Source organism: Eptatretus burgeri, chromosome 13, assembly GCF_056783735.1.
Source record: "Eptatretus burgeri isolate ZD-2024b chromosome 13, Ebu_testis_v1, whole genome shotgun sequence".
Classification (NCBI taxonomy): Eukaryota; Metazoa; Chordata; class Myxini; order Myxiniformes; family Myxinidae; genus Eptatretus; species Eptatretus burgeri.
This window is the reverse complement of record NC_140973.1, coordinates 12,666,751-12,694,497: the sequence shown is the minus strand read 5'-3', so window position 1 is coordinate 12,694,497 and position 27,747 is coordinate 12,666,751. Positions and strand designations below refer to the sequence as shown.

Sequence of the window (27,747 nt, the reverse complement as noted above, 5' to 3'; positions counted from 1 at the left end):
CGTGAAGTAAACAAAGACAAACACTTTATCCAAACACTCGTGAAATAAACAAATACAGACACTTTATACAAACACTCGTGAAGTAAACAAATACAGACACTTTATACAAACACTCGTGAAGTAAACAAATACAAACACTCAGGAAGTAAACAAATACAAACACCTTGTACAAACACTCGTGAGGTAAACAAATGCAAACACTTTATACAAACACTCTTGAGGGAAACAAATACAAACACTTTATACAAATACTCATGAGGGAAACAAATACAAACACCGCGAAGTAAACAAATACAGACACTTTATACAAACACTCGTGAGGGAAACAAATGCAAACACTTTATACAAATACTCATGAGGGAAACAAATACAAACACCGCGAAGTAAACAAATACAGACACTTTATACAAACACTCGTGAGGTAAACAAATACAAACACTTTATACAAACAATTGTGAAGAAAACAAATACAAACACTTCATATAAACACTCGTGAGGTAAACAAATACAGGCACTTTATACAAACACTCGTGAAGTAAACAAATACAAACACTCGGGAAGTAAACAATAACCAACACCTTGTACAAACACTCGTGAGGTAAACAAATGCAAACACTTAATACAAACACAGGTGAGGAAAACAAATACAAACACTTTATACAAACACTCATGAGGGAAACAAATACATACTCTCGTGAAGTAAACAAATACAGACACTTTATTGAAACACTCGTGAGGAAAACAAATACAAACACTTTACACAAACACTCGTGAGGTAAACAAATACAAACTCTTGATACAAACACTCGTGAGGTAAACAAATACAAACACTTGATACAAACACTCGTGAGGTAAACAAACACAAACACTTTATACCAACACTCGTGAGGTAAACAAATACAAACACTTGATACAAACACTCGTGAGGGAAACAAATACAAACACTTTATACAAACACTCGTGAGGTAAACAAATACAGACACTTTATACAAACACTCGTGAGGTAAACAAATACAAACACTTTATTCAAACACTCGTGCGGTAAACAAATACAGACACTTTATACAAACAATTGTGAAGAAAACAAATACAAACACTTCATATAAACACTCGTGAGGTAAACAAATACAGGCACTTTATACAAACACTCGTGAAGTAAACAAATACAAACACTCGGGAAGTAAACAATAACCAACACCTTGTACAAACACTCGTGAGGTAAACAAATGCAAACACTTAATACAAACACACGTGAGGAAAACAAATACAAACACTTTATACAAACACTCGTGAGGGAAACAAACACTTTATACAAACACTCGTGAGGTAAACAAACACAAACACTTTATACAAACACTCGTGAAGTTAACAAATACAGACAATTTATACAAACACTCGTGAGGTAAACAAATACAAACACTTTATACAAACAATCGTGAGGTAAACAAATACACACTTTATACAAACACTCGTGAAGTTAACAAATACAGACAATTTATACAAACACTCGTGAGGTAAACAAATACAAACACTTTTTCAAACACTCGTGAGATAAACAAATACACTTTATACAAACACTCGTGAGGCAAACAAATACAATCACTTGATACAAACACTCATGAGGTAAACAAACACAAACATTTTATACAAAAACTCGTGAGGTAAACAAACACAAACACTTTATACAAACACAAACACTTTTTACAAACACTCGTGAGGTAAACAAACACAAACACTTTATACCAACACTCGTGAGGAAAACAAATACAAACACTTTATACAAACACTCGTGAGGTAAACAAACACAAACACTTTATACCAACACTTGTGAAGTAAACAAATACAAACACTTTATACAAACACTCGTGAAGTAAACAAATACAAACAATTTCTAAAAACACTCGTGAGGTAAACAAATACAAACACTTTATACAAACACTTGTGAGGAAAACAAATACAGACACCTTAAGCAAACACTCGGGAAGTAAACAAATACTTTATACAAACACTCGTGAGGTAAACAAATCCAAACACTTTAGATAAACACTCGGGAAGTAAACAAATACAAACACTATATACAAACACTCGGGAAGTAAACAAATACAAACACTATATACAAACACTCATGAGGTAAACTAATACAGACACTTTATATAAACACTCGTGAAATAAACAAATACAGACACTTTATACAAATACTCCTGAGGTAAACAAATGCACTTTATACAAATACTCGTGAGGTAAACAAATACAAACACTTTATACAAACACTCGTGAGGTAAACAAATACAGACACTATACAAACACACATGAAGTAAACAAATACAGACACTTGATACAAACACTCGCGAAGTAAACAAATAGACACTTTATGCAAACACTCGTGAGGTAAACAAATACAGACACTATACAAACACACATGAAGTAAACAAATACAGACACTATACAAACACACATGAAGTAAACAAATACAGACACTTTATGTAAACACTCGTGAAATAAACAAATACAGACACTCTAATCAAATACTCCTGAGGTAAACAAATACAAACGCTTTAAACAAACACCCGTGAAGTAAACAAATACAAACACCTCATGCAAACTCATGCAAACACTCGGGAAGTAAACAAATACAAACACCTTATACAAACACTCTTGAAGTAAACAAATACAAACACTTTATACAAACACTCATGAGGTAAACAAATACAGACACTTTATATAAACACTCGTGAGGTAAACAAATGCAGACACTTTATACAAACACTCGTGAAGTAAACAAATACAAACACTTCATTTCAACACTCGTGAAATGAACAAATACAGACACTTTATACAAATACTCCTGAGGTAAACAAATACACGTGAGGTAAACAAATACAGACACTTTATACAAACACTCGTGAAGTAAACAAATACAAATACTCATGAGGTAAACAAATACAGACACTTTATACAAACACTCGTGAGGTAAACAAATACAAACATTTTATACAAACACTCGTGAGGTAAACAAATACAAACACTTTATACAAACACTCATGAAGTAAACAAATACAAACACTTTATACAAACACTCATGAAGTAAACAAATACAAACACCATATACAAACACTCGTGAGGAAAAAATACAACACTTTATACAAACACTCGTGAGGTAAACAAACACAAACACTTTATACAAACACTCGTGAAGTAAACAAATACAAACACTCGTGAAGTAAACAAATACAAACACTTCATTTAAACACTCGTGAAATGAACAAATACAGACACTTTATACAAATACTCCTGAGGTAAACAAATACACTTTATACAAATACAGACACTTTATACAAACACTCGTGAAGTAAACAAATACAAACACTTCATTTAAACACTCGTGAAATGAACAAATACAGACACTTTATACAAATACTCCTGAGGTAAACAAATACACTTTATACAAATACTCGTGAGGTAAACAAATACAGACACTTTATACAAACACTCATGAAGTAAACAAATACAAACACTATATACAAACACTCGTGAGGTAAACAAATACAAACACTTTATACAAACACCCGTGAGGTAAACAAATACAGACACTTTATACAAACACTCGTGAGGTAAACAAATACAAACACTCATGAAGTAAACAAATACAAACACTTTATACAAACACTCATGAAGTAAACAAATACAAACACTTTATACAAACACTCATGAAGTAAACAAATACAAACACCATATACAAACACTCGTGAGGAAAAATACAACACTTTATACAAACACTCGTGAGGTAAACAAATACAAACACTATATGCAAACACTTGTGAAGTAAACAAATACAGACACTTTATACAAACACTCGTGAAGTAAACAAATAGCCACTTTATACAAACACTCGTGAGGTAAACAAATACAAACACTTTATACAAACACTCGTGAAGTAAACAAACACTATATGCAAACACTCATGAGGTAAACAAATACAAACACTTTATGCAAACACTCGTGAAGTAAACAAATACAGACACTTTATACAAACACTCGTGAAGTAAACAAATAGCCACTTTATACAAAAACTCGTGAGGTAAACAAATGGAAACACTTTATACAAACACTCGTGAAGTAAACAAACACTTTATATAAAAACACTCGTGAGGTAAACAAATACAGACACTTTATACAAACACTCGTGAAGTAAACAAATACAAACACTTCATTTAAACACTCGTGAAATGAACAAATACAGACACTTTATACAAATACTCCTGAGGTAAACAAATACACTTTATACAAATACTCGTGAAATAAACAAATACAGACACTTTATACAAACACTCGTGAAGTAAACAAATACAAACACTATATACAAACACTCGTGAGGTAAACAAATACAAACACTTTATACTAACACCCGTGAGGTAAACAAATACAGACACTTTATACAAACACTCGTGAGGTAAACAAATACAAACACTTTATGCAAACACTCGTGAAGTAAACAAATAACCACTTTATACAAACACTCGTGAGGTAAACAAATACAAACACTTTATACAAACACTCATGAAGTAAACAAATACAAACACCATATACAAACACTCGTGAGGAAAAAATACAACACTTTATACAAACACTCGTGAGGTAAACAAACACAAACACTTTATACAAACACTCGTGAAGTAAACAAATACAAACACTCGTGAAGTAAGCAAATACAAACACTTCATTTAAACACTCGTGAAATGAACAAATACAGACACTTTATACAAACACTCATGAAGTAAACAAATAGCCACTTTATACAAACACTCGTGAGGTAAACAAATGGAAACACTTTATACAAACACTCGTGAGGTAAACAAATACAAACACTTTATACAAACACTCGGGAAGTAAACAAATACAAACACTATATACAAACACTCATGAGGTAAACTAATACAGACACTTTATATAAACACTCGTGAAATAAACAAATACAGACACTTTATACAAATACTCCTGAGGTAAACAAATGCACTTTATACAAATACTCGTGAGGTAAACAAATACAAACACTTTATACAAACACTCGTGAGGTAAACAAATACAGACACTATACAAACACACATGAAGTAAACAAATACAGACACTTGATACAAACACTCGCGAAGTAAACAAATACAGACACTTTATGCAAACACTCGTGAGGTAAACAAATACAGACACTATACAAACACACATGAAGTAAACAAATACAGACACTATACAAACACACATGAAGTAAACAAATACAGACACTATACAAACACACATGAAGTAAACAAATACAGACACTTTAAACAAAAACTCGTGAAGTTAACAAATGCAAACACCTTATATAAATACTCGGGAAGTAAACAAATACAGACACTTTATGTAAACACTCGTGAAATAAACAAATACAGACACTCTAATCAAATACTCCTGAGGTAAACAAATACACTTTATACAAATACTCGTGAGGTAAACAAATACAAACGCTTTAAACAAACACCCGTGAAGTAAACAAATACAAACACCTCATGCAAACTCATGCAAACACTCGGGAAGTAAACAAATACAAACACCTTATACAAACACTCTTGAAGTAAACAAATACAAACACTTTATACAAACACTCATGAGTTAAACAAATACAGACACTTTATATAAACACTCGTGAGGTAAACAAATACAAACACTTCATTTAAACACTCGTGAAATGAACAAATACAGACACTTTATACAAATACTCCTGAGGTAAACAAATACACGTGAGGTAAACAAATACAGACACTTTATACAAACACTCGTGAAGTAAACAAATACAAACACTCGTGAGGTAAACAAATACAGACACTTTATACAAACACTCGTGAGGTAAACAAATACAAACATTTTATACAAACACTCGTGAGGTAAACAAATACAAACACTTTATACAAACACTCATGAAGTAAACAAATACAAACACTTTATACAAACACTCATGAAGTAAACAAATACAAACACTTTATACAAACACTCATGAAGTAAACAAATACAAACACCATATACAAACACTCGTGAGGAAAAAATACAACACTTTATACAAACACTCGTGAGGTAAACAAACACAAACACTTTATACAAACACTCGTGAAGTAAACAAATACAAACACTCGTGAAGTAAGCAAATACAAACACTTCATTTAAACACTCGTGAAATGAACAAATACAGACACTTTATACAAATACTCCTGAGGTAAACAAATACACTTTATACAAATACAGACACTTTATACAAACACTCGTGAAGTAAACAAATACAAACACTTCATTTAAACACTCGTGAAATGAACAAATACAGACACTTTATACAAATACTCCTGAGGTAAACAAATACACTTTATACAAATACTCGTGAGGTAAACAAATACAGACACTTTATACAAACACTCGTGAAGTAAACAAATACAAACACTATATACAAACACTCGTGAGGTAAACAAATACAAACACTTTATACAAACACCCGTGAGGTAAACAAATACAGACACTTTATACAAACACTCGTGAGGTAAACAAATACAAACACTCATGAAGTAAACAAATACAAACACTTTATACAAACACTCATGAAGTAAACAAATACAAACACTTTATACAAACACTCATGAAGTAAACAAATACAAACACCATATACAAACACTCGTGAGGAAAAATACAACACTTTATACAAACACTCGTGAGGTAAACAAATACAAACACTATATGCAAACACTTGTGAAGTAAACAAATACAGACACTTTATACAAACACTCGTGAAGTAAACAAATAGCCACTTTATACAAACACTCGTGAGGTAAACAAATACAAACACTTTATACAAACACTCGTGAAGTAAACAAATACAAACACTCGTGAAGTAAACAAACACTATATGCAAACACTCGTGAGGTAAACAAATACAGACACTTTATGCAAACACTCGTGAAGTAAACAAATACAGACACTTTATACAAACACTCGTGAAGTAAACAAATAGCCACTTTATACAAAAACTCGTGAGGTAAACAAATGGAAACACTTTATACAAACACTCATGAAGTAAACAAACACTTTATACAAACACTCGTGAGGTAAACAAATACAGACACTTTATACAAACACTCGTGAAGTAAACAAATACAAACACTTCATTTAAACACTCGTGAAATGAACAAATACAGACACTTTATACAAATACTCCTGAGGTAAACAAATACACTTTATACAAATACTCGTGAAATAAACAAATACAGACACTTTATACAAACACTCCTGAAGTAAACAAATACAAACACTATATACAAACACTCGTGAGGTAAACAAATACAAACACTTTATACTAACACCCGTGAGGTAAACAAATACAGACACTTTATACAAACACTCGTGAGGTAAACAAATACAAACACTTTATGCAAACACTCGTGAAGTAAACAAATAACCACTTTATACAAACACTCGTGAGGTAAACAAATACAAACACTTTATACAAACACTCGTGAAGTAAACAAATACAGACACTTTATACAAACACTCATGAAGTAAACAAATAGCCACTTTATACAAACACTCGTGAGGTAAACAAATGGAAACACTTTATACAAACACTCGTGAGGTAAACAAATACAAACACTTTATACAAACACTCGTGAAGTAAACAAATACAGACATTTTATACAAACACTCGTGAAGTAAACAAATAGCCACTTTATACAAACACTCGTGAGGTAAACAAATGGAAACACTTCATACAAACACTCGTGAAGTAAACAAATACAAACACTTTATACAAACACTCGTGAGGTATTTATGAAACCACCCAACTGAGGTTATCCGCTGGGACCCAAAAAGGTTGGACAGGGCTCGACCCATAACTGAGGGAGTAGTTCAGTGACAGACGGACAGACAGACTCCTGCTTCATAAAATAGATACCGTGCCTTCAGAAAGTATTCACACCCCTCAACCTTTGTCACATTTTGTTGTGTTTCAGCCTGAATTAAAAATAGATTAAATATAAATTTTTTGTCACCAATCGACACATAATACCCCACAATGACGTGAAGTGAAAACATATTTTTTTAGAATTTTGCACAAATTCATTAAAAATGAAAAGCTGAAATGTCTTGCATCAATAAGTATTTAACCTCTTTGCTATAACAATCCAAATTGAGCTCAGGTACATCCAATTTACTTTTATCATTCTTGAGATGTCTCCACAACTTGATTGGAGTCTACATGTGGCCAATTAAATTGATTGGACACGATTTAGAAAGAAACACACTTTTCTATTACAATGTCCCACAGTTGACAGTGCAGGTCAGAGCAGAAACTCCACCATGAAATTCAAGGAACTGTCCGCAGAACTCAGAGATAGAAGTGTGAGGAGGGATACATCTGGGGAAGAGTATAAAATAATTTCTGGTGTGTTGAAGGTTCCAAAGAGCATAGGGAGCTCCATCATTAGGAAATGGAAAGAATATGGAACTACCCAGACTCTTCCAAGAGCTGGCCATGTTACCAATCTGAGCAAGAAGGACTTTGATCAGGGAGGTGACCAAGAACCAAATGACCACTCTGACAGAACTACAGAGTTCCTTGGCTGATATGGGAGAATCTGCCTTCAGGATAACAATCTCTGCAGCACTTCAAAAATCTAGGTTTAATGGGAGAGTGGCCAGGCAGAAGCCACTCTTGAGAAAAAAAAAAGGCACATGACAGCATGCCTTGTGTTTACAAAAAGGCAAAATATTCTGTTGTCTGATGAGATGAAAACTTAATTCTTTGTTCTGAGTGCAAAGTGCGAAAACTGGTAGAAAACGAGCGAAGCTCATCACCCATCGAGCACCATCTCTACTGTGAAGCATGGTGGTGGCAGTATCATGCTATGGGGATGCTTTTTAGCAGCAGGGACTGTGAGACTTGTAAGGATAGAGGGAACAATGAATGGAGCCAAATACAGGCAAATCCTTGAAGAGAACCTGCTTCAGAGTGAAAAAGACCTTAAACTGCAGTGAAGATTTACATTCAAACAGGACAATGACACTGAGCATACAGCCGAAGCAACACCGGAATGGCTTTGGAACAAGAACGTGAAAGTCCTTGAGTGGTCCAGCCAAAGCCCAGACTTGAATCACATTGAAAATCTGTGGAAAGACTTGAAGAGTGCTGTTCACCAATGCTCCCCATTCCACTTGACAGAGCTCGAGCACATCTGTAAGGAAGAAAATCACCAAATCCAGATGTGCCAAGCTAGTACAGACATACCCAAGAAGACTCGAAGCTGTAATCGCTGCCAAAGGCGCTTCTTCAAAGTATTGACTCAGGGGGTTGAATACTTAAAGACACAAGACATTTCAGCTTTTCATATTTGATGAATTTGTAAAAATTTCGAAAAACATGATTTCACTGTGTCATTACGAGGTATTTTGTGTAGATCGGTGATAATTTAATCCATTTTAAATTCAGATTTTAACGAAGCAAAATGTGACAAAAGTCGAGGATTGTGAATACTTTCTGAAGGCACTGTATACATACGTATATTATGAGATGTGCATTGAATCAATCAAACTTGATAGACCAGTAGTTTGTATTTAACAATTTGCAAGTTATTTCAAGAATTTAAACAATTCTCAAATTGCTCATTTATTTCTCGTTGCACAGTTTTAAACAGTTGACATGCGAGAGGGATGCAAAAAAAAAAAAAAAAAAAAAAAATTTAAAATGTTCAACTTCGTTTCCACACGTATTTCCCTCAGAGTCAGGCCACAAGTCAGGTTAGGTCAGATCAGATCTGTGACTTACTCCAGGTACCATGTAAACCTGTACTAACCTGTCCCATGGTCGGGTTGTCAGCGACTGAAACGTCTCCCCCACCAAGTTTCTTGGTGAGGAGGGTGTATGATATGGACACCCATCAGGATGAAGAACAAAACATGTCAAAGGGCAGAGGAGCTCCTTGTGAGGCAATGGAAACCTTTGTTTGTGGAAACAGGCTGCGGTGAACCGGTTGAAATGGGGTGAAGCTCCTGGGATCTGTGGCGTCCATGCTGAACTTCTCAAGATTGGTTGAAATGCTATACTAGTGTCATTGCATGCAGTTCTGTGTTCTGCCTGGAACACAGGCATCATCCCAACTGACTGGAAGAGGGGCCTTGTTGTCCCTATCTGGAAAGGGAAGAGTGATCGCCAAGACTGCAACAACTACCGACGTGGTGACGCTAATCTCAGTGCCGAGCAAGGTGTTTGCTCAGATCATTCTTGATAGGGTTCGCCACCATCTGTTTGAGCACCAGCGTCCAGACCAGTCAGGCTTTACACCAAAGAGGTCAACGATTGACTGTATCCTTGCTCTTTGGGTCCTCACCGAATGCAGACGAGAGTTTCGGCAGGGGCTGCATGCAGCCTATGTTGATCTCTGTAAAGCGTTCGATTCAGTGAATCGGGATGCCCTCTGGAGGATTCTTGGTCTTCATGGGATGCTACCAAAACTGATCGATCTGATGTCTGAACTATACTCTGATATGTGGTGATATTATCTCTGACTCGTTTTCAGTTGTTACTGGAGTTTGTCAGGGGTGTGTACTGCCCCCCCCCCGACTTTTCAGCACTTGTATGGACTGAATTCTGGGGAGGATATCGGAGATATCAAGCTGCAGTGCATCGTTTGGGAATGTCAAGATCTCTGACCTTGATTTCGCAGATGAAGCAGTCATCTTTGCAGAGACTCTAGATATCCTTTTGGGGGCCCTCGAGGTGCTGAATGAGGAGTTGGAGACGCTGAGATTGTGGGTTTCCTGGGTCAAAACTAAGATCCAGGCGTTCAATGACATCATGGATGCTGCTATCCTGTCTGTACCTGTTTGTGGTGAGGATGTTGATGTCACAGAGAGATCCACTTACCAAGGCAGTGATATTCATGTCTCTGCTGGCTGTGAGATAGAGGTCAACAGATGTCTGGGTCGGGCCTGAGGAGTCATTAATTCACTGCATCATGGGGTGTGGCGCTGCCAGTACCTGTGCGGGAGGACGAAAGTCCAAGTCTTCAGGTCCTTGGTGCTTCCAGTCTTGCTCTATGGATGTGAGATTTGGACTCTGACCAGGGATCTGAGATGGAAACTTCATTCCTTTGGTACCAGGTCTCTTCAGAGAATCCTTGGCTATCGCTGGTCGGACTGTATCCAACGAGTGGTTGCTGAGACTCAAATGAGATTTGTTACCTGTATCGTCCATGAGTGTTAGCTGTGGCTGTATGGACATGTGGCTCATTTTCCTGACGCTGATCCTGCTCACCAGATTCTATCAGCGAGGGAGTCTCCTGAGTGGAGGAGGACAATGGGCCGACCACATGCCTCGTGGTTGCAGCAGGTTGATCAGCATCTCAAGGAGATGGGAATGGGCCAGGCATCTGTCTCGGGGATGGCCAGACGGAGGCCCCTGGAGTACCGGCGGAAAGCGGACGCAGCGACGTGCTGCTCTGATGCGTGCTCCCATACCTAACCTTCCTCAGAATGAACGATGCTGACAACTCATCGACACAAACATTAGCCATCAGGGATATCAGTCATTATAACAGAGAAAGACACCCACTCTCCTCGATGTGACTTGCATGGTGAAATTATCTACATGTTGCATTTTTAAACTCAATACAGCTCACAAATTGCAATCTTTAATGCACAATTTAATCTCTCGTCGAGTTGAAACTATCACAACATGAACAAAATGGTGTTACATTTTGCATTGATGACTTCTGGGATTCTGCATTGATTAAGAAGTAGATGCAAGTGTTCATGATCATGTACATTGATTAATAAGTAGATATGTGTTCATGATCATGTACATTGATTGATTAAGGATCATGTACATTGATTAAGAAGTAGATGCAAGTGTTCATGATCATGTACATTGATTACAAAATAGATGTAAGTGTTCATGATCATGTACATTGATTAAGAAGTAGATGTAAGTGTTCATGATCATGTACATTGATTGAGAAGTAGATATAAGTGTTCATGATCATGTACATTGATTGATTAAGAAGTAGATGTAAGTGTTCATGATCATGTACATTGATTGATTAAGAAGTAGATATAAGTGTTCATGATCATGTACATTGATTGATTAAGAAGTAGATATAAGTGTTCATGATCATGTACATTGATTGATTAAGAAGTAGATGTAAGTGTTCATGATCATGTACATTGATTGATTAAGAAGTAGATATAAGTGTTCATGATCATGTACATTGATTGATTAAGAAGTAGATATGTGTTCATGATCATGTACATTGATTGATTGAAAAGTAGATACAAGTGGTCATGATCATGTACATTGATCGATTAAGAAGTAGATGTGAGTGTTCATGATCATGCACATTGGTTCCTTTCCCTAAAAGGTTTCCTCTTTTCTCCACTTCCTTCCATTTTCTCTTCTATCCTCTCCCCTTATATCAAATGTTGTCATTTTGCACACCCTATGTGTATATAATAAACACATGCCCCCAGTTCCATTTGTCAAAGAGAATACCTGAATAAATTTTCATCAGGTAGGGATACGTAAGGAACAGAGCAGAACAGTATGCTCGAGTGTCGTGGCTGCCAACCTGTGCTCCATGAAGCCATCAGCAGCTGGGGTCCATGGGGCGGGGGCGAGGGCGGGGTGGGGGAACAACAGCCTCCTCGCACTGGTAAATGATGGAAAACACCAAATGATGGCAAGCACTAAACAATGGCAAATGCATGTCAAACACAAGCATTCATGGATGGCTGTCATTCATCCTGCTTGCATCGTAGTGTGAGCTGGGAAGTATCAGCACTAAGCAAATGTGTGTCACTATTGTAGTCATGCATGGTGGTCTGCAAAATTGTCAGAGGTGCAGAAGGGGTCCCTGTACCCAAAAATGTCAGGGACCGCTGCTCAAGCATATAAATGGGGAGAAGGGCGTTAAGCATAGGCAAGGAGCAAGCTCATATATCAATTACCAATATCGTTTAATTTAAATAAACTTAAATGGACTTTATCGAACAAGCTCTCAACAACAGCTTGAGTACCACTCAATCACTCACCGATCCATTATAGTGTCAGAATGTCACACCTATTAGTACACATTAATTACCCAAACCTCAGAGTTGGAGTTATTTGAAAAAAATTTTTAAAATAAAAATGGGAGAGATATCCAAAAAATAAAATTAAAGTAAAGGGTAGAGGATGCAGTGGAAATATATATATATATATATATATATATATATATATATATATATATATATATACATACATATAGATCACAAATATGTTTTATTTGCTGCACTGCAAGGAAATAATAAATAAAGAAATAAATTTTGAAACTTTCTGGGATTACAACATAATTGTTACACACATTTCCTTTGGGTGATTGGAAGGGCATGATTGCATTTACATAATGATGAGCACTAAGGTATGATGAAATAGCTCACCACAATCATTTTATGGCATTCACGACCTTCGACCTCCTTATACCAAACTGGAAGCAAACATGAACTACACAGATCGCTCGACCATGAAAAATATTGCTCATAAAATAATTAGTTCAGGAATTTTGATGTGATGCTCTACGATTGCACAGCCAATCAGAAGGTTTTCCATCAAAGTTACCTGTCTGCAGGAATTGCAATGCAACAGATATTCTGGAAAAACACTTCCATTAAATAAAACTTAAATACCTCCGGCACTGGAAGTGGATGGAGATTATGTTTTTACCTGTCTGTTTGTTTGTCTGTATGAGTTGGATATCTTAAAAAGTTGTGGATGGATTCAGCCGAAATGTGGTGGACAGGTTGGCTGTGTGACAAGGTAGAATTGATTAGATTTTGATGACCATCTCGATCCGGATACTACAATTTGTTTCATGATGCTTCATAATTGAGAGATAAGCCAAAAATGATATATAGCAAGATATCTCAAAAAGTTGTGGAGTTGGTTAGGTAACAAGAACAAGCCAATTGGATTTTGGTTCAGGTCTGGATCCCGATACGGCCCATCAGTGGGATACAAAACGTCAATCGTTCAGCCTGGCATGGGTATGTGCTCTATCGAGTCCCGTTGTAGTTGTAATTGTATTCAATTGAAATTCTGTCCTCATACTAAAATACTCATTGGTGAATGCCACAACCCAAACAAATATGACTAAATGGCCCAACCCAAACCGGTTTTTCCAAAACTATTAGCAACCTACAATAATTTTCTGTTCTACATAATATTGTGAAATCAAACCCACAATTTACAAACATGTATTGGGAATTTTATTATTTGTGAGTTACAAGTTCGAGGGTTCCATTTTCTGCCTAGAACCCGGACCAGATCTTTTAACTGTACATGAAAAAGTTATCCAAGGCCCATGGATGATCTTGTACACGCTTCATCTGGTGGACAAAGACATTAGGAGAAATGTGTGTGCTCTGACCATAATTTTAAAGGACATCAGCCAACAATCAATAAGTAAGCAGTGTGTGATTGGAATCTGGGATCCCAGCATCATGAGTGGACCTAAGTGTTCAGATGGGAACAGCAAATTGTCATTTTGAAATATATCCACATGTACATAAGCAGTCACTTCCAAAACGAACTGGCACCAACCTGACTGCCAGGAACATGCCTAACAGGTAAATTTCAACAAGTACGGCAATAATCCTAATCTTAGAGCAATGAACAAGGTAAAAACCGACTTGGAATATTGAAACTTTCCCAATGGCTTGAACATCGTCTAAATAAGGACACAAATAGCAGAATGCAGCGAAACAGGAATAATGGTATTTGTACAACAATCAAAGAACAACCCAGAACGCTGACTGCACATGTCAACTCCTATGCTCCTCGCTTCTCACATCTATGGAATTGCCTTCCAGAGGCTTTTCTTTCCCACTCTTCCCTCCAGGGCATTGAGCAGGCAGTGCACCACCAGCATGCGTCGTCCCCCACCACCCATATATACTTTAATACCAAGTCGGGGTGTTCTCACGCAATTTCATGGAGGTAATCAAGGCATCTTAACCTTTACAAACACTGACATTGCTGGTGTCATGTTGACGACAAAATACTGAAGCTGTGCACGATACCATTTACAAAACGATCCGACATGAAGTAGCAGTGTATTTTACCAATTTTAATCACCAACGATAGTTTTTCTGAGAGGCCCGCGATTATCTACAAGGTAAACATGTACCAAGTGTAAGGGTACACATCATCACTTTACGTTGAATTCCCGTTTCTACCAATATACACACAAAAAAAATGCCCATTTTAGGTGAAACATCTACTAAACAGTCTGAGACGGGAACCTGCTAGTGATCTTTATTACCCCCATTACCTCTTACTAACCCAACCCTCGTACTCGCTTGGTTTCAGTGTTTCCTCCCCTTCTCTCTCCTTTCCTTTTCAGTTGTTTACCCTTGCCAAAGGAGAGGGTATTGCCTTTGGGTCTGTTTCTTTGTCTGTCTGTTTCTCCACAACCACTTGTCAGATTGAGACAAAATTTTCACCATTGGTGTAACTACTCATGTAGAATGTTTTGATGATAAGTATAACATCATAGGTCCCGTGGTGTGGCAGCCATGTTGGAAAAATGGAAAAACTTTGGACCTCTATCTCTGAGTCAGCACCAAGAAAAAAATTTGAAACTTGGCACATAGCAAGTACTCCTCATGGGGAATGTGTGATTTTTTTTATTAATGACATCATAATTAGACATGTAGAACGCTACACCGGATCAGTATGAAATTTTTGAGTCATCTTGGGATAAAATGGTCCACAAAAAAAAAAATTGATGACTTCATTGGCCACGTGATTTAGCAGCCATACTATTTTGGAAAAAAAAAAAAAAAAACCTTCAAAAATCTCCTAAATGGCTGAACAGATCGAGGCGAAACTTTGCACATATAACTAACTATCCATGAGGAACAAAAGGGTCACCTCATGGTTTGGCAGCCATATTGGATTTACCCTAAAACATAAAAATCTTCTTCTCCCGAACGGCTGGACAGAGAGGGGAAACTCCAAACAAATGTTCCCCAAGGCATGCGTGCGCAATGTTGTTCAGGAATAATTGATGTCACACGATTTGGCAGCCATATTGGATTTAAGAAAAATATTAAATGTTTTCTCTGCAATGACTTAATCAATCGACATGAAACTTCACAATTGTGATCTCGTAGTGATGGGGAATGCACATTTTAAATTTAAACTTGATAGGACACTTACATGGTCTGGCAGCCAGGATTATTTAATTTGGGCTGGGTCTTTAGTGTATTTTTTTTTTTAAATAAGGCTCACTTGGCTGTGCCTGAATGGTTTTGAGGGTAGAGGAATAGCAGCTGAAATGTAAATCCTATTCAGGTTCCTCCTGATGACTTCATCTTTTCTTTTTTCTTGTTCGGGTTCGTTCTAATGATGCTCTATACCGATTTGGTCTTCCATGTGATTTGAATTTAATTTATTTTAATCCCATTCTGAATTCAACAGGATAATAAAAAAAACCTCGTGGGTCAGGGTCAGGTGTCCACTCAAAACGGGGTTGCATCAAAGGGAGCCCTCTTGGTACCCGGTCATCACAGCTAGCAGTTATAAAGTGGCAGTTCTAATTATGTCTCTTATTAATTGCATAACACACCAGTCCACAAACACCACACAAAACAAGATCTGTCAAGGGTCTGCAATCTCAGATTGCTCTTTTTCTGTATTTATTTTTGTTGCTGGTTATGCCTATTTGTTATTTCACTACCCTACTGTCAACTTAACCTTGCTCTTCCATAATACTCACCCTTGTAGAGAGAGGAAAAACATGTGGGGCACAAGCATTACAGCAGTTTCATGAATCAGCTGTCATGCTTGATGGGAAAGCAATGCACAATGTTCAAATGCAGCTGCATCATCCAAATACTACTTACTTATTTAACTACTACCAATTATTCCCACCTTATTGTGGGCTCAGTTTCTGGGAAGGCTTTTCCCACAAGTCTTGTATGAACAGGTTGGTTAGGTCTGACATTTGATTGAAGGTGGAAGGAATTCGTAATTTGTTTATGGTGCCACTGATAACCCACCTCGTCCTAGCGAAGGACACCATGGGATATTTAACGTCCACCAAACAATGCTGGCACAGGGATCCCCACTAGCTTAACATCCATCTGAGGGATGGTACATTTTGTGATGTGCATTATGCAACAACCTGCATGCAAAGCACCAATCCAAAAGTTTATAGTCAGGGAGAGAGTGGAACACAAACGAGACAGCTGAAAGGTCTAGTCTGGGTTCCAGGCAGAGAATGGATCCCTCGACCTTCGACTCACGACAAACCCGAGCCTCAAACAAAGGTGTACACCTCTTCCACCCATTGGTAAGTGACCATGACATTGTGACGTGTGACACCACCCTCCACCTAAGACGCAGGCAAATATTCTTGTGGAAATAGGCTGACGCCAAGTGCATTAGGCAAGATATTACAGCCTTCAGCGACAAATTTGCAGAGAAAAATCTTTATAACTGTTGATGAAGTTTCAAGAAATAATGGAAAACGGTAACCTCACAGATTATGTCATAGAGAAAGGTCCACCAGTGGATAAAGACAAACAAGACCAGCGATCCATGGAAACATGATTACACAAAAGCAAAGATGACCAATAATGAAGAAGTCATATGGTTTGATACAAGAGACTAAAACAACATGCGATGTAGCAAATTAGGAGTAACAGTAAGAACTACTTGGAGGAAGTGGTCAGTAAAAATTTTGAAGTTAAGCCCAAAATATTCTGGGTCTTTGTTGAAAGCAAGGGGCAAGAGTCATGTGGAATGTCACTGAAGAAGGGGAAAAGCTTCCTTAGAAGCAACAGCTTGAGCAAAGCGGAGATACTCAATGAATAGTTCCAGTCAATATTCAAAGTAGAGGATACGAACAGTATGCCGGGCAAACGCCAGCCCTTACCGACCTATCCACAATGGAGTCACCAAATGACGTATGAATCTCAACGAGGCCTTTTGCGCATGGTGTGTGTGGTGTGTGTGCGTGCACCGACTCGGTTCTGCTTGCCAGGCACTTTTAACCTGCCGTTGTTGGTGCAAAATCTGTAATTCAAATAGTCTTTTAAACATAATTTTTTGCATTTAGATAAAAGATTGGCAAATTCAAAATTGTTAACCATAATTGTTCGGTTCCTCAATGCAAATCGGACTCACAAAAATAGCCGTGGATGAGAGGAGTTGGGTTCATACAACAATCGTTTGTTCGCACAATTAGCTAGCAGCAGCGGTGGTTATAACACCAACAACACACACCTTTCACCAATAGATGTCTTCTAGTGCAATTTATCTTGTGGCCATGAAAGACAACAGAAAAATATATTTATAACGGCACTCCCAAACACCACTCCCCCCAGCCTCCTCACGACATGATTAATAGTAAATATAATTATTTTTAAAATTACCCTGAGCATCAACAAGCTCCAGATATGTCCTTCCCATCGGTGTTAAGAAGTACAAAGGTTTGGTTAGAATGCTCATCAATGAACCATCAGGCCTTTCACGGGCCCACATGGTCAGGAGTTTCTGCAGTACGGCATGCATATCAACTGGATGAGTTCAGAAAGTTCTCCAAATCTTTTGTTGTGCAGAGGCACACCCCTTTCGCACAGGTATGTTTCCAAGTATTTCTGGCTTCTTTAAAAGCTAGTGAGCCATTTCATGCTGCAATCCTCATCTGGCGAATATGATACACGTCCAGGCTATCCCGGTGGACTTCGTTACAAGGTGTTTCTGAGCATGCACTCCAAGCAATCTGGGGCAGATTACGTCATTTTGAGTCGCGTATTATTGAAGAATCTGAAGACAGACAAAGCCAGTGATGCAGACTCGATTCCAGCATGCATCCTCAAAATAGTGGCCGACAAATTCACCCCATCACTGTCAACCCACTTCCAACTGTCTCTTGGTCGAGATGAATTGCCAGGAGATTAGGGGGGGAGGCATGGATGGTTCCCATCTTCAAGAAGGGAGATAAACTCCTGGCTGTTAAATGACCACCCTGTGACACTGAATGATTACATGCAAGATACTGGAGCATATAGTTCATAGCATCATCATGGAGGACTATGAAAGTACGACATTCTTTGTGATGACCAACAAGGTTTCTGACGGAAAAGTTGTTGCAAGACATGGCTAATCATGATCCACAAGATCGCTCACAATCTAGCAAGAGGACACAAAGTTGACACCATCGAATTGGATTTTGGCAAGGCTTTCGACAAAGTACCTGACTCCTGCTTATTGCATAAACGACACTACTGTAGAGTCGGGAACAACACACTCATGTGGGTTGAGGCTTTTCTCGTAAAATGAACAAAGTAGGGATTAGTGGAAGGTGTACTGTCCTCCCTCGCCAATGTAGTGTCGGGAGTCGTCCAGGACACAATGCTTGGACCTCTGTTCTTACATACAACCTTAATAAATGACCTCCCAGAGTGTGTTGGTTCCCCACACACAAAACTTTTTGCGGATGATTGCCTCCTCTTCAAGAAAATATTGGATAAAGAGGACCATAGAGAACTCCAAGATGACCCGCCATTGCTTGAGCGGTGGGAGATTTAATTTAATGGGTAGAAATGCAGTCATAGGATCATGCCAAGCATACTCACCGAACAAAATACTCCCTGCTCCACCAGACCCTTAAGAACACTGAAAAATGTAAATACCTTGGTGTCACTTTTTCACAGGAAACCTAGCGTCGTCACCGGCAAGGCTAACAGTACTCTAGGTCACAGTAGTCCTACAGTAAAGGTGGCTGTCTATAACAATATGGACAGATCTGGATTAGAGTACGTATCAGTAGCAAGGGATGCATATCTCCTGAAGGATATAACAACACGCCCAGAGAAGGGCCACTAGATTTGTGTAGGGGTAACTACTGTGATAGGATGCTGACATGTGTGGATAAAATGCTTAACTGTCTCACATAGGAAAGGCTGGAGGAGATAAGGTAGGCCAACAGGCTTAACATGCTGTACAAGATGAACAATGGCTCAGGAGAGATCAACAAGTCCAAGTATTTACAACATGGTGACGCAACTCAAGATTCTCAGTGCTTTTTCTAAGAGGCGACCATGCCATCCGACACTTTAATGGAACCAGCTACTACCATCATTCACCACGACCTCTTCGTTGGAGACATTTAAAACACAGTTAAATCAGATCGAATACCCATGTGTGCGCATCATGAAGGTATCGTCGTGAACCTGTAAGACTCCATGAGAGAGTCAGGTTCAGTAGTGATAGAAGCTTGGTGTTGGCTTAGTGGTTAGGGTGGTGGCTTGGGATCCTAGGGTCCTGAGTTCAAGCCCCGTTGGGCCGCTGAATTAATATACCAGGAGGTTGACAGCCTGTCATCCTTCTGAGGTCGGCAAAGCGAGTACCAGTGCACTGGTAAGGAGGACACTGCATCAGCGGCATAGCCGCGTCCCAACCAGCAGCCACAGGTTGCATTCGATAGAGAGAAAGAGTAGTTGAATAAGTCGAAGAAGAGGAAGAAGAAGAAGAAGAAGAGGTTGCACAACCTCTGCACCATCTTGTCAGGCTAAATTCCGTTATATCAGGTGTTTTTACATTATTATGGTCCAGCAACAATTGCACACCTGCAGCGTTCCACTCAGATATTGTCCTTTGAATTTTCCCCAAAACTGTACAGTACTGAAATAATAATAATAATAATAATAATAATAATAATAATAATAATAATAATAAAGGAAAAAGTATCATATTATGCCAGAAACGGTGTAATTAACACTTCTGCAGACAGACGAAGACCCCAGCACTACGGATGGGTAGTCGTGGCAGTATTATTAAAAGTGACCATTTTTTTGATCCAACCGCCTAGTCGGAACTGGGAAACTGAGAAATGCCTGATGGTGATCACCCTTCGACTGCAGAGCGAGCTTGTTGAGAAGAGCACGTGTTTACCCGAGATAAGAGCTCGACTTCGAGTCAAGCTCGTTCCCATCGCCCGTGTGTGTGCGTGGTGTGTGCGTGGTGTGCGCGTGGTGTGCGCGGGGTGTGCGCGGGGTGTGCGCGGGGTGTGCGCGGGGTGTGCGCGGGGTGTGTGCACGAGGTCCGCTCGCTCGCGGGATGACAGGCATCGCGGACCTCTGGAATGCGGCGGCGGGATAGCGCCACCTTGCGGTCACTATTAAATCGTACTTTGCGTGGACGTACACGCCAAGTCAAAACGGTGTACGACGTGAACATCTTCAACCGAAGTTCCTCGTTGTAGTTGAGGTCCGTTAACGGCGCGTGTCCACACCGTACGCAAATCGTCGTCACTTCCAAGTGACAGAGTCCGAGTTGCCGGTCGCCGTGGGATTTAAAGACGCATGGAGGGGGGCGGAAACCACGTGACTGGATTAAGAGAAATAAAGTCCGATCTTTGATCAGGAAAACCAAAACTTGGAACACACATTTGGCGTTCACGGAACTCTGAACATCCACAAGCAGGATGTTTATTTATTTATTACACCATATTCCTTCATCACGTTAAATCTCCACAACGGTGTGCAGATTCAAATGGAAGGGGAGCACGTGGTGTGGCATCATTGCAACGGGCCTCCTCAGACCCTCATGACAACTAAAAAAAAAAATTATTCTTCTTCTCCTTTCGCATATCCCCAACAGATTCCCTTTTTTCCCCCATTACCAGACACTTGCATTCCCCCATCCGTCTCACCTCCCCCGACCAAGGATTTCGAAAATAAATTCAACAAATCGACGAATGAACCACCTCGCACATCCACCTGCCTTTACATCGCATCGCTTCACAGCACGAGACGAGTTGCCAAGAGGGATGTCCCTCGCGCCGACACCAATAATCAAGAGGAGACTGAAGGCGAACTTTAAACACAGTCGAACAACGAACTACTCAGTACGCCAATTAAAAATAATAATTAAAAAAAAACAACTCATTATTCCTTCAACTTCCATGAAGACACTCAGGACGGGCATTAGTTCAATCAGCAAACAATAAACAAACACAAATCTGGAGAACAGGCTCAGTCATGACTGTTGATGCAACCCCCCCCCCGGACCCCACGACCATCGCACATCCGCGAGGCACGGAAAACGCACTTTCGAAGGTTACAACAGACCGTGAATCACCAGAAGGTGGGGAAAAAAAAAGGAGGAAAAAATATGAAGAAACACTCAGTAGCGATGGAAAAGGGAAGGATGTGGGAGGGGGGATAACGAACGATAGATTGGCAAAACTTGTAAAGAGTGGTAACAAGGCGTGTGGGTGGGAGGAATAGAAACGAACTAAATAAATAAATAAATCTTACTTTCATTATCCAACAACCCGGGGTGGGGGGGGGGATAAATAAATAATAAAAACAATACCAAAAAAAAAACCCCACAAAGGAGCCGAGGATGGAAGCACGCGCGACGGACGCACACTGTATGCACTGCACGGCACTTCGCAGCAAAGTTGAAAGGACGAGGCGCGGCTCGTTGCGGAGCGGTGGTAGTGTAGGTCGGGCGGGTGGTGGGGGTTGGTTGGTTAGGAGGAAGGGAGGGGGTGGGGGTGTCAGACCAAATATCGCGCAGAAAAAAAAGCTTTTCCGGACGCGCCAGCGCCGACTAAAAGCGTCGGAAACGCGAAGATCGCGCTTGCTTCGTGCGGGGAGAGACCCGCGGCTACCTTTGCAGAGCCCCCCGCGCAGTTTTCCGGGGTCTCAAAGGGGCGAGCGTGCAAGGATCCGCGGCACTTTGGCAGCGCCGTCCGGGTCTCATTCCAATATGGCATCGAGGAGCGGCGGCACGCATGCGCCCTGCGCTGCCGCCCTCCCTCCCCGCATATCCCTCCCTCCGAGAGTCAAGTCGGTCGTTGCAACTACCGCAGTTTGCTCCGTTCCTTCCACTTCCCCCAGCCTCGACCCCCGCCCCCCTCTTTATGCCTACCCCCCACCCCCGTTTCCCACCACTCTTCCTCTTTTTCTCGTCAGATCAACAACTTCCCTTTTTCTCCCCTTCCCTCTCCTTATATATATATATATATATATATATATATATATATATATATATATATATATATATATATATATATATATATATATATATATATATATATATATATATATATATATACCACATTTACCATCAACCACTACTTCCACCATCGTCTCCTCTGTTTTTTTATTTTTTTTACTCCACCTTGTATTTCCGTTCCCCGACATTTTATCCTCTTATTTCCCCCTTTACATTTACCTCATTCCTGGACTCCACTTGCCGCCTTTACCTCGCTCTGTTTAGTCGTCCTTGAAGGTCTGACGCCGCTCCTCAAGGGCGCCGACAACTCTTCTCCTTCTTCCTCACCTTCCTGCCACTGTAGTCCTGCTTAATTACCACCTCCCCGTTAATTAGACACCCACCCACCCACAAGACTCATCCCCCCTCTTACTTACACCGTCCACACCTGCATTATTTACCTGTCGCCTCGACTCGCATGTCCCACAATAATCACACCACGTGACTGACCTCCCCCCCCCCCAAAAAGAGCAAAAACGTCGGGGTTGGGGGGAAGCGAGAGGGGAAAGAATGGAAGAGCAAATCATTCGAACTATTTTAAATTCCATCGAAGGGATTCGTACCTGCCACACCTGCAGTGCTTCGCTACCTCACCTGAACACATATATTTATTTAATCCAAAACGCGCCCTTAATTCGAGCATGGCGACCGCAAACCACCGCCTGTCCACATCCCCACCCCCGCTGCCCGACAGGTCTGTGAATCCGCCGCACGAATCATCATTATCAGACCTTTCGAACGTACGAGGACACGGAAACCAAGCACGGAGAGCATGCGGCCCAATCTGAGTGGAAATTGACTGAGGAGGGTGTGGGAGACCGGGACGAGTAAACCGTCACGGACGGTCGTGGAAACGCGTTAATAATGAAGGCATGGCGAGCCGGCACCACCTGACTTCGTCCGTGCTGGGCGGTGAGAAGTCCGTGGGGAGACTCCGAACCGTGGTGTGCAGAGAAAAACTAACAAGAAGAAGAAGAAGAGTAAATAAAAATCTAAATAACTCCTCAAAGTTCATTCGGTTTTCCTCACACAAACGCAGAGAGAAAATTTTTTTTTATTCGTGGTCATGGTTGTGGTGTTTGTGCGAGCGGTCGTGCTCGCCGGGGGGGGGGGTTCCCGCACCATTCTCGCACGACCCGTACATGCTGTGGTGGAAACTGTACGGAGATGATCGAGCCAGGAGGTGACTCGCTCGGACCCGCCCCCCTCAGAGATGAGGGAAAAGCCACGCGAGGAATGGGCGGGAAGGCAAAAAATGGCGCTGTGGTGGTGGTGAAGGGAGGCTCGAGAGAGACCACTAATTAGGATGAAGAAAGTGCGGCAGGAGGACGTTGACGAGACGGGAGAAGATATTGAATGAAGAAGAAGAAGAAGAGGAGGAAGAAGAAGAAGAGTCGGTGCACGAAACAATTAAAAACTAAACCATGAAGTTCCTCTTGAAACCGCTCGCGGAACCGTCCAACAAAATCGGCTCTTGTCATCATTCTCGAGCTCCTCGGTCGGACAGGAAGACGTTCCCAAAGTGTCAACATTAAGGCCAAATTCACCTTTCGATTCATCAAAAAAAATGTCCTTAATCGTGTACATTATCAAATGGGTCGTGCAGCGGCTCTCCGCCACACCGCACACCGCCGGGCCGTTCGGTGTACCATCGAGGAGACCTTTAAACGACCCGCAAGGTCCTCGGGAATTGCCGCCGCCACTGCAACTGCAACTGCAACGATTTCATTTTCAAGATGTGGTCTTCGAGCCACGGTGGTCGCTTATCCCGTTACCCACAATGCACCGGGGGTGGACGATGGATGATGTTTGCCCCAATCGGCTGATTGCGATCCCACGAACAATATATATATATATATATATATATATATATATATATATATATATATATATATATATATATATATATATATATATATATATATATATATATATATATATATATATATATATATATATATATATATATATATATATGTCGATTGTGATCAAATGAGTTGCGATTCTTTTCCCGAGAATTGTGCAAGTTTTGATAATGGAGTGGATCATGGATGGATGACTGTTTGTAAATAAATACCTCGGTGGAACCCCACCGTCGGACTGAAGACCATATCAGGGGCACTCAGCGTCTAATAACATATTGTGGACAGTGTAGTAGTTTTGATCTATCATCAGATCGTAATCTATACCCCCAACCGGCGAATCCTCTTCTCCGATCGTGCAGGAATCAAAATCGAGCTCCATTTATAATATGGAGTCCGGTCGCCCGTTTCAAAGGCACCATCACGGGGAATGGCCTCGATCCATGAGAATTGTGTCCAATCGATAACACTCTATGGACTTTGTGTTTTCAAGAGAAAACCAAAAAAAAACATGTGGGTACGTACACACACACACACACACACACACACACACACACACACACACACACACACACACACACACACACACACACACACACACACACAAGACAATGCATGTAGATGGAGGTGCACCCTGAGGATTTGCATCGGAATTTCGCAACCCACGTTTCCTGCAAAACTTTTGTCGATTCATTGTCGTCCTCGGAACACGTGCCCCGCACTGATTAGATTAGGAATTTCTTGCAGACGTGTACGAAAAAGAACAAGCCTCCACCCCTCGTGCGGAGCGTGGATTTGGGATTGCAGCTTTGACAGACAGACAGACAGACAGACAGACAGACGGACGGACGGACGGATTTCGACGGACACACGAGGTTCTGGACAAACTTGCGGCACATACACAGGTCGAGCACGTTGCACAACGATCCGATCGCGGTTGCTTAACGGTTGCGCTCGCGGCCAAATAAAGAGCGTCCACGTGACACGTGCTTTAAGAGCATGTCACGTGATGGATTGCTCACTTTCGGCTCGCGCGTGTCAAAAGTTCCTACCTTTTCTTTTCGTACGGATCGTCGTGTTTGCAATGTTCAACTTTTATGTGAATCGCACCCAGTGCGACCTCCGATTCTACGACCCTGTGAGCCCAGAGAGCATGAGGTGCACGCTTCAGACCTGGTGACGTCACAATACTTGTTGGAAGTGCTGGTGGGGAGAATTTGCATTACTAATTTGTCAGTCTCTTCAACTCCCGTGGATTCAAAGATCGTTAACGTCTCTCTCTCTCTCTGCACTATTCTCTCGGCCCGCCGTCCATCAATGCATGAATATTTAGCTGACTGTCCATATTGCTTGAGCTCCACTGTGAATGTTCAACTGCAGGATAATAAATAGAAAATATAAATTTCGCTCAAAGCATTCATCATTGTTTTACATTCCTTGTTTTTGGAAAAGAATACACGTGAACAAATAGTTGGAAGGATGGAATGGTGCTGATGGATGAAAACGGTCTAACGTCGAGGTGGAAAAGAAGATGTCGCCGGACGACAGGACAGGGTGTGTTGTTTGAAAGAAGGAAAGCTGGATCAATATTGACAGCGTGAAAGAGGTTAATTAAGGAATATGAAGCTTCCTTCAGGGTGACTATCACAAATCAAGAATATAAACCCAACCGAGACAGGTGGAAGAAAGTATATACCCTTATCTTATTGGCATAGTGATGAAAAGGAAAACACCATAAAGTTAGTTAGTAATAGGGTTCTAACATGCACACGTGAATGTGAATCATCCTGTAAACAAGTATATGTGTGTAATGTGTATACATACAGCACCAGTCCACTTACGGCAATTGGGCACAATGGGAACACAGGACAGAGGGTGCAAGGAAAGAAAGGAAGGGCCTTGTTGAATGAGGGCTCAGAGAAGAAACAAGAACCAAAACATAAAACTAGGTCTATAAAAACAAACAACTGTGCTATAATACAAATGGAGGAGTTTGTAAATATATTAAATGGCTGTTTTGGGGAGGAGTTTGTAAATATATTAAATGGCTGTTTTGGGGAGGAGCTTGTAAATATATTAAATGGTTGTTTTGGGGAGGAGCTTGTAAATATATTAAATGGTTGTTTTGGGGAGGAGCTTGTAAGTATAATAAATGGTTGTTTTGGGGAGGAGCTTATAAATGTATTAAATGGTTGTTTTGGGGATGAGCTTGTAAATATATTAAATGGCTGTTTTGGGGAGGAGCTTGTAAATATATTAAATGGTTGTTTTGGGGAGGAGCTTGTAAATATATTAAATGGTTGTTTTGGGGAGGAGCTTGTAAGTATAATAAATGGTTATTTTGGGGAGGAGCTTATAAATGTATTAAATGGTTGTTTTGGAGATGAGCTTGTAAATGTATTAAATGGCTGTTTTGGGAGAGGAGCATGTACATATATTAAAAGGCTATTTTGGGAGAGGAGCTTATTTGGGAGAGAAGCTTGTAAATCTATTAAATGACTCTTTTTTGGAGAGGATTTGGAAATATATTTTATGGCTACTTTGGGAAAAGAGCTTGTAAATAGAATAAATGTCTATTTTGGGAGAGGAGTTTGTTTGGTGGAAGAGATTGTAAATATATTAAATGGCTCATTTTGGGGAGGAGTTTGGAAATATATTAAATGGCTGTTTTGGGGAGGAGCTTGCAAGTAGAATAAATGGCTGTTTTGGGGAGGAGCTTATAAATGTATTAAATGGTTGTTTTGGGGAAGAGCTTGTAAATATATTAAATGGTTGTTT

At 40.0% G+C, this 27,747-nt stretch overlaps 1 protein-coding gene across 6 annotated transcripts in view; it reads right to left on the bottom strand.

The window, feature by feature from the left end:
* Window positions 1–23,337, bottom strand: part of SFMBT1 (Scm like with four mbt domains 1) — a 125,770-nt gene extending 102,433 nt beyond the window's left edge. For 2 of the 6 annotated variants that reach the window (XM_085851160.1, XM_085851168.1), the window contains exon 1: window positions 22,722–22,893. The gene's annotated coding sequence lies outside the window, so the exon portion shown is untranslated. The other 4 variants (XM_085851167.1, XM_085851161.1, XM_085851163.1 and 1 more) reach the window with 4 other exon arrangements.
* Between the last annotated feature and the right edge of the window lie 4,410 nt (window positions 23,338–27,747).